The sequence below is a fragment of the Acomys russatus genome, chromosome 2 (genome assembly GCF_903995435.1).
Source record: "Acomys russatus chromosome 2, mAcoRus1.1, whole genome shotgun sequence".
In the NCBI taxonomy this organism is placed as follows: Eukaryota; Metazoa; Chordata; class Mammalia; order Rodentia; family Muridae; genus Acomys; species Acomys russatus.
The window spans coordinates 44,363,701-44,383,837 of NC_067138.1; positions in this window are offsets into that span (position 1 = coordinate 44,363,701).

Here is a 20,137-nt window from a genome sequence, read left to right on the forward strand (position 1 = left end):
TACACTATGGAATACTACTCAGCTAATAAACACAAGGAATTCCCGAAATTTGTGGACAAATGGATGGAGCTAGAAATGATCATAATGAGTGAGTTAACCCAGAAGCAGAAAGACTCAAATGGTATATACTCACTTATATCTGCATACTAGCCCAAGGGGTATGTCCCATGAAAGTCTTACTTACCAGGAAACTGGGATAGAGGGGAAGACATCCTATTGGGACTCTAGATGAGAGAAGCATGGAGAAGAGCAAAGTAGAAGGATCCAGAGGGTCCTAAAAACCTACAAGAAGAACATTATGATAGGCAGATTTGGGCTCAGGGGTCCCGCTCAAACTATGGCACCAGTCAAGAACAATACAGGTGGTAAACTACAAACCCCTACCCAGATCTAGCCAATGGTCAGAACATCCTCCACAGTTGAGTGGAGAGTGGGGTATGACTTTCACATGTACTCTGGTGCCTCATATATGACCATGTCCCCTGGAGGGAGAGACCTGGTGGCACTCAGAGGAAGGATAGCAGGCTACCAAGAAGAGACTTGATACCATATGAGCATATAAAGGGGGAGGAAATCCCCCTCAGTCACAGCCATAGGGGAGGGGAATAAGGGGAAAATTGGAGGGAGGGAAGAATGGGAAGAAACAAGGGATGGGATAACCATTGAGATGTAACAAGAATAAATTAATAAAAAAAAATTTTTAAAAATTAAAATAAAATAAAATAATTTTTTAAATCCCATAGTCTTTAAAAATAAAAATAAAAATTTCAGCCTCTTTATCCAATCTCATTAAAAATCCAAACTCTTTAAAAGTTCATCTGTAGGCACCTGTAAAAAATCAAAATTAGATTAAGTGCCTTCCTCAAGAGGGAAGATCCAGGATACACTCACAATCTGAACCAAACAAAACTAATCTCTAATAATATTAGTAACTCAGTGTTACTGTATGGGATCCAGACTTCATCTTCTGGGCTCCTCTAACAGGCTTGGGTCACTTCTCCAGCTCTGTTCTCTGTGGCACACACACCTTGTCTTCTCAATTCTGTCTGGGTCCATCCCACTGCTGCTGCTATTCTTAATGGTCATCCCATGGCAGTGTCATCTCCAAGACTGATGAGACCCTTTGCTTGCAACTAGGCTACACATTCACAAGTAGCTTCTCCTAGATGCTTTTTATGGTGCCAAGGCTCAACTTCTTGGAAAGAGCCCCTTCAGTCCTGAGTCTTCAAACGCCACTGAGGCTGCACCTTCACCAATGGCCTCTCCTGGCCTCTCACAGTGCCAAGCATCAGCTACTCTCCATGACCTCATGCCTTCAAAACCAGTACACCTGGAGGACTCTTACATATTACCAAGTCTGGCTGCCAACACGAGGTGCAACCATAGTTGCCTCTGAAACACAGCTTCACTGTGCCTTGGAAAACACTTCCCACAATGTTTCACCTCAGTGGTGCTGGTTTCTTCTTAATCCCCACTAATTTCTCAGCTCCAGCTAATACAAAGGTTTCTGTTCAAGAATCTTATTAGGAGGATCCAAGATGGCGGCGAGTAGTGTGCACCATGTTTGGAGGCTCCAGTGAACAATTCAGGGATTTGCACAGATTTCTGAGCCAGGAACACCGAGGTCCGAACATCACGGCAGCGGGAGTGCTCCACTGTTTGGGGGAACCAGGGTGCGGAGGACCTGTGTGCCCCTGCACACAGGAGGAGCGTGGATTTTCTCTGATCGGAGCGGCAGCCGCAGAGGCAGCAGCACCAGCAGCACCAGCAGCGGTGGCTGAGGTTTGCAGCTCATAACCTTCCGGTGGAGGCGATTGGTGTGGTGGCTGGTAGAAGTTGCTGCGGGAGAGGGGACTTGGGGCAGGATTTGGGTCGCGTGGAGCCTTCAGACCCAGACTAGACTCGGCGGACAGTTCGGCCCCAGAGTCCCGGGTCCTGGCCCAGCCCAGCAAGCAATTCTGCCCGAGGCACTAACTCAGCTTCAGCCACAGCTCCCCTGCTGTGGCGCAGGCTTAGTTGAGCCCGCAGCTCCACACTAGGCAGCACCTCAGCTCAGCGGCAGCTCCCCTGCGGTGACACAGTCTGGGCGGAGCACTTGGTTCCAACACAGGCGCTAACTCAGAGCAGCCGCAGTTCTCCTGCTGTGGCGTAGGCTTAGTGGCATGCTCAGTTCCCTCCTAGGCGCCACCTCAGCTCAGCGGCAGCTCCCCTGCGGTGACAAAGTCTGGGCGGAGCACTTGGTCCACCACTGGCACTAACTCAGAGCAGCCGCAGCTCTCCTGCTGTGGCACAGGCTGGATAGACCGCTCGGTTCCACCAGCTCTAAGACTCTGGTTGAACACAGTGTGCAGTTTGAATCCAGAATTCCTGGCTGAGATTGGTGGTCAGTTCGGGCCCTAGGTCAATAACTGACCACAGCACGCACTTTGGGCCAAAAGGCCCTAGTGGAGCTTGGTGCGTAGTCCCAGCCCAAAAATTCTGGCTGGACCCTGTGTGCATTTTGGGCCCAAAATCCCTAGCTGAGCTTGGCAGACGGTTCAGGCCCTGAGAATCTAGCTGAGTTCAGCCCGTGGTTTGGGCCCAGTGTTCCTGGCTGGACTTGGCAGGGAACACAGAAGGCTGTGGATACCTTGGCCTGACCCAACGCTCATTCAGAGACCCAGAACAATTGCAGCATCCACAGCACAGGGGGGCTGAAGATCATTGGCTGTGAGAGACCAGAACAACAGGGCTAACCTCCTAACATCCACACCAGTGAAACTTTGAGCTCGCAGCCTAGGGAAATCGTGAGAAAACAAGTGAATCTATCGTCAGACACCCTCCATTCAACTCTGGAAGCTACCCAACAAAAACAAAGACGGCAAGATGTCTAAAGGACAACGAAAAAGCATACGCAAAAAACCCCAAAACAACATGGCGTCTCCAGTTTCCAGCTATCCCAAAGAAAACAACCCAGAGAACTCAAATACAATGGAAATACAAGAAAATGACCTCAAATCCTTAGTAATGAGGATGATAATGGAGGAAACAAATAAAATTCGTAATCAAATGCAGGAAGATGCAGACAAACAGGTGAGAGACATAAAAGAAGCACATAGAGTGGAACTGGAAAAATTGCAGGAAAATGCAAACAACCAGATGAAAGAAATAAATAAAACGGTTCAAGCTCTGAAGACCTATAAAGAGGCAATGGAAGAAACTCAGGAATATACAAAAAATCAGATGAAAGAAATCAAAAAATCAGTTCAAGATCTGAAAATGAAAATGGATTCAATGATAAACACACAGACAGAAGAAAAACGAGAACGTGAGACCTCAGAGAAGAAGGCGAGCAACACAGAGGTGAGCTTTTCTAACAGAATCCAAGAGATGGAAGAACGAATCTCAGGGCTAGAAGATACAATCACAGATCTTGAATCAACCATTAAAGAAAATGCCAAATCTGGAAAACTCCTGACACAAAACATCCAAGAAATTAAGGACACCATGAAAAGAAGAAATCTGCGGATAATAGGCATTGAAGAAATAGAAGACATCAGACTCCAGGGCCCAGAAACTATTCTCAACAAAATCATAGAAGAAAATTTCCCCAATCTAAAGAAAGAAATGCCTATAAACATACAAGAGGCCTACAGAACACCAAATAGAATTGACCAGAAAAGAAAAACTGCCCGCCACATAATAATCAAAACACAAAACACGCAGAACAAAGAAAAAATATTAAAAGCTGCAAGGGAAAAGGGCCAAATAACATTTAATGGTAAACCTATCAGAATTACACCCGACTTCTCAGCAGAGACCATAAAAGCCAGAAGGGCCTGGACAGAGATCCTGCAAACCCTAAGAGACCACAGATGCCAGGCCAGACTACTTTACCCAGCAAAATTATCAATAACCATTGATGGAGAAAACAAAATATTCCATGACAAAAACAAATTCAAACAGTACCTATCCACAAATCCAGCTTTACAGAAAGTACTAGAAGGAAAACTCCATCCCAAAGGGTCAAGCTACAACCAAAACTACCCAGGAAATAGATAACTATCCCATGGCAAAAACACAACTACACAAACGCTCGACTGGAAACAACATCAAAATTAAGACTCTTAACAGTCACTGGTCATTAATATCTCTCAACATCAATGGACTCAATTCTCCAATAAAAAGACACAGACTAACTGAATGGGTACATAAACAAGATCCAACATTCTTCTGAATCCAAGAAACACATCTCACCCATAATGAAAGGCATTACCTCAGGGTAAAAGGTTGGAAAAAATATTCCATGCAAATGGTCACAAGAAGCAAGCAGGTGTAGCCATTTTAGTATCGAACAAAATAGACTTTCAACCAAAATTAGTCAAAAGGGATGAGGAAGGATACTTCATACTCATCAAAGGTAAAGTCAACCAAGATGACATCACAACTCTGAACATCTATGCTCCCAATACAAGGGCACCCACATTTGTAAAAGATCTCCTTAAAAAGCTTAAACCACACATCGATCCCCACACAATAATAGTGGGAGACTTCAACACCCCTCTCTCAATGAAGGATAAGTCATTGAAACAGAAACTAGGCCAAGAAATAACATCATTAACCAATACCATGGGCCAAATGGATCTAACAGATATCTATAGAACCTTTCACCCAAACAAGAAAGAATACACCTTCTTCTCTGCACCCCATGGAACCTTCTCCAAAATTGATCACATCGTAGGTCACAAAGCAAGCCTCAATAGATACAAGAGGATTGAAATAATACCTTGTATCCTATCAGATCACCATGTTCTTAGGCTGCAATTCAACAACAACAGAAATAACAAAAAGCCTACACGTACGTGGAAACTAAACAACTCTCTGCTAAATGACACCTGGGGCAGGGAAGAAATAAAGAAAGAAATCAAGGAGTTTCTGAAATTCAATGAAAATGAAGAAACAACATACCCAAATTTGTGGGATACATTGAAAGCAGTGCTAAGAGGAAAATTCATAGCACTAAGTGCCTTTAAAAAGAAATTGGAAACATCGCACATAAGCATCTTAACAACACAACTGGAAGCCCTAGAAAAAAAAGAAGCAGAAACACCCAAGAGGAGTAGACGCCTGGAAATAATCAAACTCAGGGCTGAAATTAACAAGTTAGAAACTAAGAAAACAGTCCAAAGAATCAACAAAACCAAAAGCTGGTTCTTTGAGAAAATCAACAAGATAGACAGACCATTAGCCAAACTAACTAAAAGGCAGAGAGACAGTATTGAAATCAACAAAATCAAAAATGAAAAGGGAGACATAACAACAGACACTGAAGAAATTCAAAGAATCATAAGATCCTATTTTGAAGGCATATACGCCACAAAATTTGAAAATCTAAGGGAAATGGACGATTTTCTTGATCAATTTCACTTGCCAAAGTTGAATGAAGAACAGATAAACAAGCTAAATAGTCCCATTTCCCCTACAGAAATAGAAGCAATCATCGATGGTCTCCCAACCAAAAAAAGCCCAGGGCCAGATGGTTTCACTGCAGAATTCTACCAGACCTTCAAGGGCGAGCTAATACCGATACTCTTCAAGCTACTCCAAAAGATAGAAATGGATGGAAAATTACCAAATTCATTCTATGAGGCCATAGTCTCATTGATACCTAAACCTCACAAAGATTCAACAAAGAAAGAGAATTTCAGACCAATTTCTCTTATGAACATAGATGCAAAAATACTAAATAAAATACTTGCAAAACGAATACAGGAGCACATCAAAGATATCATTCATCATGACCAAGTAGGCTTCATTCCAGGCATGCAGGGATGGTTTAATATACGGAAATCCATCATTGTAATCCACCATATAAACAAACTGAAAATAAAAAACCACATGATCATCTCCTTGGATGCAGAGAAAGCATTTGATAAAATTCAACACCCATTCATGTTTAAAGTTTTAGAGAGATCGAGGATACAAGGCACTTTCCTCAACATAATAAAGGCTATATACAGCAAGCCAATAGCCAAAATCAAAGTAAATGGTGAGATACTCAAGGAAATTCCTCTAAAATCGGGAACAAGGCAAGGCTGCCTACTCTCTCCATATCTCTTCAATATAGTACTCGAAGTTCTAGCCACAGCAATAAGACAACAAAAGGAGATCAAGGGTATCCAAATGGGAAAGGAGGAAGTCAAATTATCCCTATTTGCAGATGATATGATAGTGTACATAAGTGACCCTCAAAATTCCACCAGAGAACTCCTAAAGCTGAAAAACACCTTCAGCAAATTGGCTGGATACAAAATTAACTCAAAAAAGTCTGTAGCCTTCCTATACACAAATGACAAGCTTGCAGAGGAAGAAATTAGGAAAACCACACCCTTCACATTAGCCACAAGCAATATAAAATATCTAGGAGTTACCCTAACTAAGCAAGTGAAGGACTTGTATGAAAAAAATTTCAAAACTCTGAAGAAAGAGATTGAAGATGACCTGAGAAGATGGCATGATCTTCCTTGCTCATGGATTGGGAGAATTAACATAGTAAAAATGGCCATCCTCCCAAAAGCAATCTACAGATTCAATGCAATCCCTATCAAAATACCTACACAATTTTTTAAAGACATTGAAAGTTCAATTCTGAACTTCATATGGAAAAACAAAAAACCCAGAATAGCTAAAACAATCTTGTACAATAAAAGGTGCTCCGGAGGAATCTCCATACCTGATCTCAAACTGTACTATAAAGCAATAGTAATTAAAACAGCATGGTACTGGCACAGCAACAGGCTGGTTGATCAGTGGAATCGAATCGAAGACCCAGATATGAATCCACACACATATGGTCACTTGATTTTTGACAAAGAAGCCAAATCCATTCAATGGAAAAAGGATAGCATCTTCAACAAATGGTGCTGGTCTAACTGGAGGTCTATGTGTAAAAAAATGAAACTGGACCCATATTTGTCACCTTGCACAAAACTCAAATCCAAGTGGATTAAAGACTTCAACATAAAACCAGAGACACTAAGCCACTTAGAGGAAAAAGTGGGAAAGAGCATGAAACATATTGGCACAGGAGACAACTTCCTGAACAGAACACCAACGGCCCAGGCCTTAATGTCAGCCATTAATAAATGGGACCTCATGAGGCTGACAAGCTTCTGTAAGGCAGGAGACACTGTCAAGAGAACAAAGCGACAGCCTACAGACTGGGAAAAAATTTTCACCAACCCTACATCTGACAAAGGTCTAATATCCAAAATATATAAAGAACTCAAGAAATTAAACACCACCAAACCGAATAACCCAATTGAGAAATGGGGCTTGGAACTAAACAGAGAATTCTCAACAGAGGAGTATCAAATGGCTGAGAAACACTTAAAGAAATGCTCAACCTCCTTAGTCATCAGGGAAATGCAAATCAAAACAACTCTGAGATTCCATCTTACACCCATCAGAATGGCTAAGATCAAAAATTCAAGCGACACCACATGCTGGCGAGGATGTGGGGAGAGAGGAACACTCCTTCATTGCTGGTGGGAATGCAAGCTAGTACAGCCACTTTGGAAATCTATCTGGTGCTATCTCAGAAAAATGGGAATAGGGCTTCCTCAAGACCCAGCTATTCCACTCCTTGGAATATACCCAGAAGATGCTCCAGCACACAACAAGAAACTTTGCTCAACCATGTTCATAGCAGCCTTATTCATAATAGCCAGAACATGGAAACAGCCTAAGTGTCCCTCAGTAGAAGAGTGGATAAAGAAACTGTGGTACATATACACTATGGAATACTACTCAGCTATTAAAAACAAGGAATTCCCAAAATTTGTGGATAAATGGATTGAGCTAGAAATGATCATAATGAGTGAGTTAACCCAGAAGCAGAAAGAATCAAATGGTATATACTCACTTATATCTGCATACTAGCCCAAGGGGCATGTCCCACGAAAGCCTTCACTTACCAGGACACTGGGACAGAGGGGAAGGCATCCTATTGGGACTCTAAACGAGAGACGCATGGGAGAATAGCAAAATAAAAGGATACAGAGGGTCCTAGAAATCTACAAGTAGAACAATATGATAGGCAGATTTGGGCCCAGGGGTCCCGCTCAAACTAAGGCACCAGCCAAGGACAATACAGGAGGTAAACTTTAAACCCCTTCCCAGATCTAGCCAATGGTCAGAATATTCTCCACAGTTGAGTGGAGAGTGTGATATGACTTTCTCACGTACTCTGGTGCCTCACATTTGACCATGTCCCCTGGAGGGGGAGACCTGGTGGCACTCAGAGGAAGGACAGCAGGTAGCCAAGATGAGACTTGATACCCTATGAGAATATATAGGGGGAGGTAATTCCCCCCAGGAACAGTCATAGGGGAGGGGAATAATGGGAAAATGCGGGGGAATGGGAGGATACAAGGGATGGGATAAACATTGAGATGTAACAAGAATAAATTAATAAAAATTTAAAAAAAAAGATTAAAAAACAAGACCAGGAAAAAAAAAAAAGAATCTTATTAATCACATCTGATTCTCCAGCCCCAGCCAACCAAAACAACAGAATCTTAAATAAAACTACCAAATTTTCCTGGTAGAGTCTTTAAATTTCCCTCTGAAATTGTACAAGTCAGGCCTCCGTCCTCCACACTGCTCTCAATATTCCTATCTTCTAAGCTCTAACTGAACATCCACAAAGCTCTTAACACTCAATGGCTTTTCTAACCCAAAGTTCCAAAGTCCTTCCACAATCCTCCTGAAAACACATGGTCAAATTCCGTCACAGCAGTCCCCCGCTACACTGGCACCCTTGTCTTAGGGTTTCTGTTGCTGTGATGAAACACCATGACCAAAAAAGGAAGTTGAGAAGAAAAAGGTTTATTTGGCTTACACTTCCACACTACTATTATTCACCAAAGGAATTCAGGACAGGAACCCAAGCAAGGCTGAAACCTCAAGGCAGAAGTTAGTGCAGAGGTCATGGAGGGGTGCTGCTTACTGGCTTGCTTCCCCTGGCTTGGTCAGCCTTCTTTCTTTGAGAACCCGGACCAGAAGCCCAGAGAAGGTACCACCGACAATGTGCTGAGCCTTCTCTCATTGATCACTGAGAAAACTTTCTTACAGCTGAATCTCATGCAAGCATTTTCTCAACTGGGAGTCCACACCTCCTTCTGGTGTTATGGCCCTGCCCAAAGCATAGCTCACTTGACAATGGAAAAAAAAAAAACATTTCTTAATGTCTGCTAATTTTAGATGCATTCTTGTTAACCAAACAATGCTAGCTTTATTGTGCTCTGAAATCCTCACAGTGCATGGGCCCTCTATTATAGAGAGGTACCTGAACTAGTAAGCACTGCCTTCTCCCACATCCCAAATGTGCTGAACCCAGAAGTTGAGACATAAAAAGAGAATTTGCACTATCCACCATTCTATCTAATTGAAGGTTCATAAGACACCTGCCTTGCTTCCCAGAGGCTTTGGCCCTTCCTTTTAAAGATTATGGTACTTACTGTGCTGATCTTGCTCAACATTTAGAGGATTTTCAAGAAGTTAACAATAATTGCCTTCCTTGGAATATGCTATTTAGATAAGGCTTCAGGGGAATAGCATCAGCCTAAGGGGCCCAAAGATCAATTGTGGAAATCACTTGAAGTCTCACTCATTCACATATAGAATCCTGACTGTGAAGACTCAAGTCAGACCATGATGAAATCTCTGTTGGCTCTGCACAAGCTCACTACTACATGGTAGCATCATTAGAAGTTGATTAGACCTTAGCCAGATATGCCAATCTACATGTCCTAGGCTGCATGCATCCCAGCACAGATATGAATGCATTTGTAGATGATGTCATGCTGTAATGTCAAAAGATTAGAAACCCCTTCTGCATGACTTATTTTGAAAATATGTAAAATTAATGTGTCCCCCTGATAGGGAGCATCAGCATCCAAAGAAGGATTCATTTTTGAGAAATAAAATGAATTTATTGGGGCTTACTTCAGAAACAATAGACAACTACATAGAGTTTCATTTTCCTAGAGACATAACCCTACAAACACACACACACACACGCACACACACACACACACACACACACACACACACACACACACAGAGTTTCCTCTGAGTCTGCCACAGGATTGATGCAAACATTGGTTCTGAGGGATAAAGGTGTGACTGCTCAGGCAATGGAACAGACAAGCCAAACCTTAGGAAAGGTTTATAGGCACTCTACCCTTGGCTTTTGATGCTTCTATTGGTCTTGGAAAACATCATCACAGTATGAAAATTATGGCTTCTTACCCTGCAGTTTGACAAGTGACACAACTAAAGAAGCAATAGTTCTCAATCTTTCTAATTTTGTAAACCATTAATACAGTTCCTAATACTACAGTGACCCCCAACCATCAAAATATTTTTGTTGCTACTTCATAACTGTGATTTTGCTACTTTTATGAATTGCAATGTAAATATCTTTGTTTTCTGATGGTCTTAGGTGACTCATGTGAAAGAGTTACGCCACTCTCAAAGGAGTCCAAGTTGAGAACTATTGACAAATTGCTGTAGCTTGCTGCAAGATGGACAGTTGCCCTGGTGAGTATTCGGAGAACTCGTCTCACTATGTGCACTTAAATGTGTAGAAGTATCTCACTCCATTAGACAGAAGCAAAGTATACTTTGAAGGATAAATATGTAAAGATGGGACATGGATTTTTTTCATGTGCAAATATGAGGTCAACAGGGATCACAGAAGAGTTTCTGCATACTGAGCACCCGCCATCCGGTTCCACAAGCATCTCAAATCATCTGGAGACGACTCCACTGTGGACTTCAGGGAGAGAATGCAATCACTTCCCATGTGGAAGCCAAAGCTGAAAACACTTTGTCTGTGTATTGCAGCACATTGGATCCTGTGGGTACAACTTATGGCTGAGGGAAGGAGCAGTGATCAGAGATCTAATCCATAGCTCTCTGGTGCTTAGTCCAGGATATCACTGTCAGCCTGAGACTCTGATGCCTACTAATAGCTTCAGGAAGTTAACTTAGAAAACTCAGAGATCATGTTTCACATTTGCAGCAAAAAGCATTCACTCACCAATGCACAAGTCCCTCCTTTAAACTAGGAATATTCATTTTTGTATTTCTACACATTTTTAAAATCAATTTTTAGTCTTTCTCCATTCCTGTAGTTCTGGATTTAAGAAGAATGTTTGGTTTTTTGTTTGTTTGTTTGATTGTTTGTCTTATATAGCCAAGTATAACACTGAATCCCTGATCCTCCTGTCTGCTCCTCCAAAGTTCTGGTATTACAACCGTGTGTCCCAGCTCCTAGTTTATGTAGTGATGGGGATCAAAGCCATGTCTTAAAGCAAACTAGATAAGCTCTCTGCCAACTGAGTTACACTCCCAGCCCAGCATTTTTATTGTGAGCAGGTCTTTAAACAAAGACATTTTAAAGATTCTCTTTTTTTAATTTTTTATTCTATTTTTTAGAATATTTATTCTGCACAGGGCAGAATAAAAGTGCTCATCTCACAGCCTTGGTGTAAATCAAAAACAGAAAAGGGTTGGAGTTTCACTGTACCCTTCACAGGCATATCCCCAGTGAGTAGAAGACCTTCCTCTAGGTCTCTTTACTGTTCACCATCCCCCAACGGCACGATTCTGAAGAGAAAGTATATAGCGTGGGCCTTAGGGAGCGTGCAGGACTCATGCTGTAGCAGTACAGATCTCACGGAGAGCTTTGTATACATCCCATTTAAGATTTTGCTCCTTTCTTTTTTCCCTTTTTATTAAAATAAATTTATTCCAATATATTGTGATTACACTTCCCCTCTCCCAGATCATCCCCACATCCCCACCAACCCAACTTCTCTCTCTCTCTCTCTCTCTCTCTCTCTCTCTCTCTCTCTCTCTCTCTCTCTCTCTCTCTCTCTCTCTCTCTCTCTTCTCTCTCTCTCTCTTGCTCTCGCTCTCCCTTCTCCTCTCCCTACCCTTTTCCCTATCCCTGTTCCCCCTTTAGAAAGCAAAGATGTAAGCAAATAAAACTCAGGAAAAAAACACAAGAAATAAACATACACACACACACGCACGCACACACACACACACACTCATAAATATACAAAATCAAGAATCATAATATACAAGAGAAAGCCTAATAACAGAAAAGGTGCCCAGCGCAATATGAGACAAAAAATTCTACAGAAATACCACTGAGTTAATTTACTGGTAAACATGAGGCCTACCATTAAATATGGTTTATATGCACACTGAGACTCCATTGAAGAAAATTACCTTTACCTTTGCAAATGGGTCTTAATTACAAATTGTTCTTAATTGTAGATAGGACCCAATGTCCACTTCCCCTCTCAACACTGGAATCCTGTCTGGCTTGAACTTAAGCAGGCCTTGTGTGTGCCTCCACAGTTTCTGTGAGATTATATGTGCATCAGTCTTGTTGTGTCTGGGAAACTCTGTTCCCTTAATGTCATCTACCCACTTTGACACTTAAAATCATTCTTCCTGCTCTACTACACAGTTCCTTAAGCCCTAGGGGAAGTGGTTTGATGAAGATATCCCATTCAGGACTAACTGTTCCAAAGCCTCTGACTCTCTGTTTGTTGTCTACTTGTGAGTCTCTGAATTAGTCCCCATCTTCTGCAAGAGTAAGCTTCTCTGATGATGGCTGAGCAAGACGCTGAAATGTGCACAGAAGAATGTCATTAGGAGTCATTTCATTGCTATATTCTATTAGCAGAACAATAATATTTGGTTTTGCTTTTCCCCTAGATCCATGGCCTACCCAGTCCCTGATTCTTGGCCACCATAGCAGTGTCAGGCATGGCTTCCATCTCATGGAGTTGACTTTCAATCAAATTAGAGTGGTTGGTACTCCCACAACATTTGTACACAACGACACTAGCATAACTTTCAGGCAGGTCCTGGTTGTAAATCACGGGGTTTGTAGCTGTCTTGATGGCTATCTTTTCCTCTGGTGGATGCAGAATGCTTTCCAATACCATGAACACTAATCATTAGGGGTGAAGCTTCTAGTAAGGCACCAGCAGAACTTCCCTTGCCTTTAGCAATAGGCCTTAACATCAGTTTATGGAAGGAAATCAATAGCCTTGGCAATAGCCAGAAATGTTTGAGGCTTCCACAGAGGCTTCTTTGGTTAATGACCAAACTAGATATAATCTATTAGTGGCATTATAGGTTTCATTTGTGGCAAAAGTTGTCTAGTTGGGGCATTGTCTCCCCCATTATTTGTTGACTCCACTTAAATTTATTTCGTATTTGTTTATATAGTAGGAAGCTTCTACTGTATAGGTTCTATATGGCCTCTCAGGGGGCCATAGTATTAGTTGTCCTTCCCCATATTCCCTCCTTTCCCCCATTTAATCCTCCCACTCCAGTCTTCTCTCACTTCTCCATATCTATATAATCTAGTTCCCCTTCCTTGGAAGATTCTCCCTTCCCTCCCTCGAGCTCCTTACTCAATAACTAACCTCTCTGCTTATACAAATTGTAGCATGTATGGCAAAGGCTTAAACATTAACACCCATATATAACCTCACTCAAGATGATTTTTTCTAATTCTACCCATGTACCTGCAAATGTTGAGGTTTCATTTTTAATATCTAAATAATATTCCATTGTGTAAATGTGTCATGTTTTCCTGATCCATTCACATGTTGATGGATATCTAGGGTTTTAGTCCAGCTTCTGGCTATTATGAATAGAGCAGCCATGAATATAGATAACCAAGTGCCTCTATAGTAGGATATAGAGTCCTTTGAGTATATGTCAAGAATGCTATAGCTGCATCTTGTGCCAGTTCTATTCCAAGTTTCCTGAGAAGCCACCATGCTGATATCCATTGTGACTGTACAAAGTTGCATTTTTACCACCACTAGTTGAGTGTTCTTCTTTCCCTACATCCTCATCAGCATGAACTATCACTTTATTTTTTATCTTAGCCATTCTGATTGGTGTGAGATTAAATCTGAAAGTAGTTTTGATTTGCATTTCCTTCTTTAAATCTTCCTCAGCCACTTTACTTTTAAGTCATAATTAATTTTTTTTAAAGCTCATGCTATTCTTTTAATATAGTGGGTCTGCCTATTCGTTATCTCTTATGTCCTAGGGACTCATATTTAAGGACTCTTGCTCTGCTTTTTGAAGCTCTAGCACTAACTAGTACTTATGCTTGAAACTGGAGACAGGTTAACTTCTTGGTTCTATGTTGTTACTAGAGTTTCCTGGGTCACAGTCTGTGCCCTGGCAGCATAAACAAGCGAGGGTGAGTAATCGATTCTCAGGAGGCCAATTAAACAGAGAACCACAAGGGAAAACAAAGGAGATTCAATGTAGCCACAGTGACACAAGAAACAAATAGGAATGTCCAGTGACCCCATTCCCCCACACCCCTAGTTCATCTCCTGCCATGGATTCAGGTTTCAGTAGAAGGCAGATGATGTACTGGTCAAGGTATAGCCCCATCTGTTCCTGATGCTCCATTGTCTCTTCTCTTCTGACAAACTGACAGACCATGTAAAATCTGTTCTTGAGAGACAAAGTTCTTCTCTGGCTCCTAATGGCTTCAACCCTCTCCTCCAAGCATTAGGCTCTAGTTTCTTAGAGACCACTGTTTCAATAGTCTAGGCACCTAATAGAGGGGGCACATATTTTAGAGTGTCCTCATTGCTGGCAGCAAACTGACAGAATTACTGCAGTTTTCACTTTATATTTAGAAATAATTTGAAACCTGGAATAAGACATCTTCTTCTAGAATATTCGTTTTCCTCCTTACTAACAACCAAGTGGTATTGCGTCTGGAGTACCTTAATTTAATGTTAAAGACTGGAGGTTCCTTGATACTGAAATAAAAGATTGTAAGTTGGTGTGAAAACTTTTTTATTTCTGGTTCAATTTAAGCATTTTGGCGAACTCCTTAGGAATCACAGCCTAGTGTGCTCATGTTTATTCAGAGAAAGGACAATACACTATCTGCTTTCCCATCATTTGTGCTCTCAATTTTTTCTATTGTTCTCTCAGTCAAAATTCTGTTTCTGTAAATTCTTAGTCAGTTTTAGCTTGTGTTTTCTCCTTTTCTACAGTATTCACTCCCCATCTGCTTAGATGTTATAATATCATAAGTAAATACCTTTCATACTTTTCTGATATTAGGAATTACTCCAGGTGAGTTGGTCCAAAGAATCAATCCTTCCTTCCCTACGTTTTATTTGACTTATTTGGGCACAGGGTACTTGGGTCTCAACCCAGGCCCTCACATATGCCAGAAAAGTGCTCTTCAACTGAGATATTTCTCCAACCTGCTTTCTATGTTTAATTTTGAGACAAGATCTTCTTAAGTTGTCTACTTGGGTATTTAACCTGCTACAAATCCCAAATGGTCAAAGCCTTAAAACTGAGATTACAGGTGTCACAACTAGGCTTATCATATGCATATAATTATAATTTATCCACACATTACAACACGATTGTTATTCCCTAGATCTTATCTTCCCATTCTCACCCTCTGTCCTTCTTCCCCATTCCACTCCCCTATACCTTTGAGGAGGGGCCTCCTACCTCACTGTCTGGCCACAGCCTATCATGTCTCGTCAGGATAGCCTGCCTCCCTGTCCTCTGTGTGCCCTTCTCTATTTTTGATTCTACAGTGACACAGTGTAAATTCTTGATCATTCTTTAATATTTATTTCATTTTATATTTTAAAGTCCTTATAAGATAAAGAAAAGTTTAATTTTGTTTTCCTGCTTTAAATTAAGTCAAAGGGGATCTTCCAAGATAGCAGCACCCAGCTTGTATTATATCTGAGTAGCAGAAGATCAGAGATTGTGAACCAAGTGAGTGACCTGGCTGCTGATTCCAAAATGTCAAGTCTGTGTTTCCAGACAAGAGGAGGCATCCTAGGACCTAGGGATGCACAGTTCCAGGCTCCCCACAGACAATTCCCAGGTCCAAGAGTCACACACAGACCGAGTCTCACAGCACCAGGGGCCTTCCCCCTACTCCACTCCCGAGTTCCAAAACCTCACAGTTTCACCATCTGGATACCAGATTCTTCCCACCTCCCTGAGGACAACTCCTGAATACCAGGGACAAAGTGCCAGCCTCCAGTCCATGGTTCTACTGGTCCCCCTGTGGAGACCAGTGGGACAATAGGAGCATATAAGGTCCATATTCCAAGATGGCAGTTTCCAGGCAAGTCTGAGTACCAGGAGTGCAATGTCTGATGGGTTAGCAAGCTGCCATGCTGCTGACTCTGAAGGCCCAGCATTCATTAATGTTCCACCAGAGAGAGGAGAGGACCCACCTGCCAAACACACATAATACCACTCTCAAACCTCCCGGCTACTCCCACCATCAGAGACATGCAGAACTAGCTGTCTTAAAGAGGCATGCAGGACCTCGCTGGAACACACAGGTTAGAAACCCACACCTTAATCCCTTGCCTATAGGCCCACCTGTGACTCAACCAGCAGAGCAGAGCTGTAGGCCACAGGAGAATATTCAGCCCCCAAATGATAACCTAAGCCTCCTCCAGCCTGAGGAAACCCAGCAGGTTCCAGGAACAATCACCCAATGCCAGGGACAACCAGATGGTTAAAGGCCAGCCTAAAAACACAATCAACAAAAACCAGAGCAATGTGGCAGCAAGCTCTGGGTATCCTAATACAGCTGAAACACAGGAAAAATGAACTTAAAACTATGTTTATGAAGATGGTAAAGGACTTTAAAAGGGAAACAAATAAATCTCCCAAAGAAATACAGGAAAATAAAAACAAATAGAGGCTTTAAGAGGGAAAATTAATAATCATCTAAGGAAATACAGGAAAATACAAATAGAAACTTTTAAGGAAAGATAAAATCACTTAAAGAAATACAAGAAAACACAATTAACCAGGTAAAGGAAATTAATAAAAGACCGGAAATAGAAATATAATGAATAAAGAAAACACAATTTGAGGAAATCCGGGAGGTGGAAAGCTTAGGGAAAAGAACAAGAACCACAAGGTAAGCACCACCAACAGAATACAAAAGATGGAGGAAAGAATATCAAGCATAGGACATGCCCCTTGGGCTAGTATGCAGACATAAGTGAGTATATACCATTTGAGTCTTTCTGTTTCTGGGTTAACTCACTCATTATGATCATTTCTAGCTCCATCCATTTGTCCACAAATTTCGGGAATTCCTTGTTTTTAATAGCTGAGTAGTATTCCATAGTGTATATGTACCACAGTTTCTTTATCCACTCTTCTACTGAGGGACACTTAGGCTGTTTCCATGTTCTAGCTATTATGAATAAGGCTGCTATGAACATGGTTGAGCAAATTTTCTAATTGTGTGCTAGAGCATCTTCTGAGTATATTCCAAGGAGTGGAATAGCTGGGTCTTGAGGAAGCCCTATTCCCAGTTTTCTGAGATAGCACCAGATAGATTTCCAAAGTGGCTGTACTAGTTTGCATTCCCACCAGCAATGAAGGAGTGTTCCTCTCTCCCCACATCCTCGCCAGCATGTGGTGTCGCTTGAATTTTTGATTTTAGCCATTCTGATGGGTGTAAGATGGAATCTCAGAGCTGTTTTGATTTGCATTTCCCTGATGACTAAGGAGGTTGAGCATTTCTTTAAGTGTTTCTCAGCCATTTGATATTCCTCTGTTGAGAATTCTCTGTTTAGTTCTGAGCCCCATTTCTCAATTGGATTATTTGGTTTGGTGGTGTTTAATTTCTTGAGTTCTTTATATATTTTGGATATTAGACCTTTGTCAGATGTAGGGTTGGGAGATCTTTTCCCAGTCTGTAGGCTGTCGCTTTGTTCTCTTGACAGTGTCTCCTGCCTTACAGAAGCTTGTCAGCCTCATGAGGTCCCATTTATTAATTGTTGACATTAAGGCCTGGGCCGCTGATGTTCTGTTCAGAAAGTTGTCTCCTGTGTCAATATGTTCCAGGCTCTTCCCCACTTTTACTTCTAACTGACTTAGTGTCCAGGAAACTGGGACAGAGTGGAGGACATCCCATTGAGACTCTAGATGAGAGAAGCATGGGAGAATAGCAAAGTAGAAGGATCCAGAGGGTCCTAGAAACCTAAAAGTAGAACATTATGATAGGCAGATTAGGGCCCAGGAGTCCCACTCAAACTAAGGCACCAGCCAAGGACAATACAGGAGGTAAATTTTAACTCTTACCCAGATCTAGCCAATGGGAAGAACATTCTCCACAGTTGAGTGGAGAGTGGGATATGACTTCCACACGTACTCTGGTGCCTCATATTTGACCATGTCCTCTGGAAGGGGAGACCTGGTGGCACTGAGAAGAAGGTTAGCAGGTTACCAAGAAGAGACTTGATACCCTATGAGCATATACAGGGGGAGGAAATCCCCCTCAGGAACAGTCATAGGGGAAGGGAATAAGGGGGAAATGGGAGGGATGGAAGAATGGGAGGATACAAGGGATGGGATAACCATTGAGATATAACAAGAATAAATTAATAAAAAATTAAAAAAAGAATATCAAGCATAAAAATACAATTGAAGAAAATGATCTCTCAAAGAAAATATTAAATTGAAAAAACTTCCTGATGCAAAACATCCAAGAAATCAAGGACACCATGAGAAGATGAAACCTGAGAATAATAGAATAGAAGAAAGATAAGATTCTGGCTCTAAGGACCAGAGAATATTTTCAAGAAAAATGCAGAAGAAAATTTCTGCAACCTAAAGAAAGAGATGACTTTAAACATACAATCGGTTTACAAAACACCAAATAGATTAAACCAAAAAAAATTCCTACTGCATGTAATAATCAAAACACTAAATGGAAAGAACAAAGAAAAAATATTAAAAGCTGCAAGGGGAAAAGGCCACATAACATACAAAGGCAGATCTATCAGAATCACATCTGACTTCTCAACAGAGACTATGAAATGCAGAAGGACCTGGGCAGATGTCATGCAGACTCTAAGAGACCACGGATATCAGTCCAGACTACTATACTCAGCAAAGTTTTCAATCACCATAGAGGAAGAAAACAGGTATTCTATGAAAAAATAAATTTAAACAATATCTAAGCACAAGCCCAGCCATGCAGAAGATATTAGATGGAACTTTTCAACCCAATGAGGTCAACTACACCCAAGAAAATAGAGGATATAAATAACTTCACAACAGCAAAATAAGACAAGCACACAAAGACACTACTAACACCAAAATCATAACAAAAGAAACTAACAATCATTGGTCATTAATGTCTCTCAATTTCAATATTCAACTCTCCAATAAAAAGACACAGGCTAACAGAATAGATATGTAGACAGGACCCAAAATTATTCTACATACAGGAAACATACATCAGCAACAAAGGTAGACATTACATCAGAGTAAGAGCTGGAAAAAGGTTTTTCAAACAAAGGGACCCAAGAAACAACCTGAAGTAGTCATTCTAGTATTTAATAAAATACTTGCAACCAAAATTAATCAAAGGAGAAGGATAAGGATGCTTCATACTACTCAAAGGAAAAATCCATCAAGATGACATCTCAGTTCTGAACATCTATGCTCCAAATTTAAGGGTACCTTCATTCATAAAAGAAACATTTCTAAAGCCTAAATCAGACATAGAAACACACACATTAATAGTGGGAGACTTGAACACCCCCTCTCACCAATGGACAGATCATCAAGACAGGAAATAAACAGAGAAATAATGAAACCAACAAAGGTCATTAATCAAATGGTCCTAACAGAAATCTACAGAACATTCCATGCAAACACAAAAGAATATACCTTCTTCTCAGCACCTCACAGAAAGTTCTCCAAAATTGACTACATACTTGGTCCCAAAGCAAGACTAAACAGATACAAGAAAATTGAAATAACCCTTTGTATACTACCCAGCCATTGTGGATTAAAGCTAGAATTCAACAACAGAAAGTATAGAAAAACAACAAACGCATGGAAACTGAACAACTCTCTACTCAATAACCACTAGGTCAAGAGGGAAATAAAGAAAGAAATTAAAGCTGAATAGAATACCAACAGCTCAGTCTCTAGGATCAACAATTGATAAATAGGACCTTTTGAAACTGAAAAGCTTCTGTAAGCCAAAGGATACTATCAA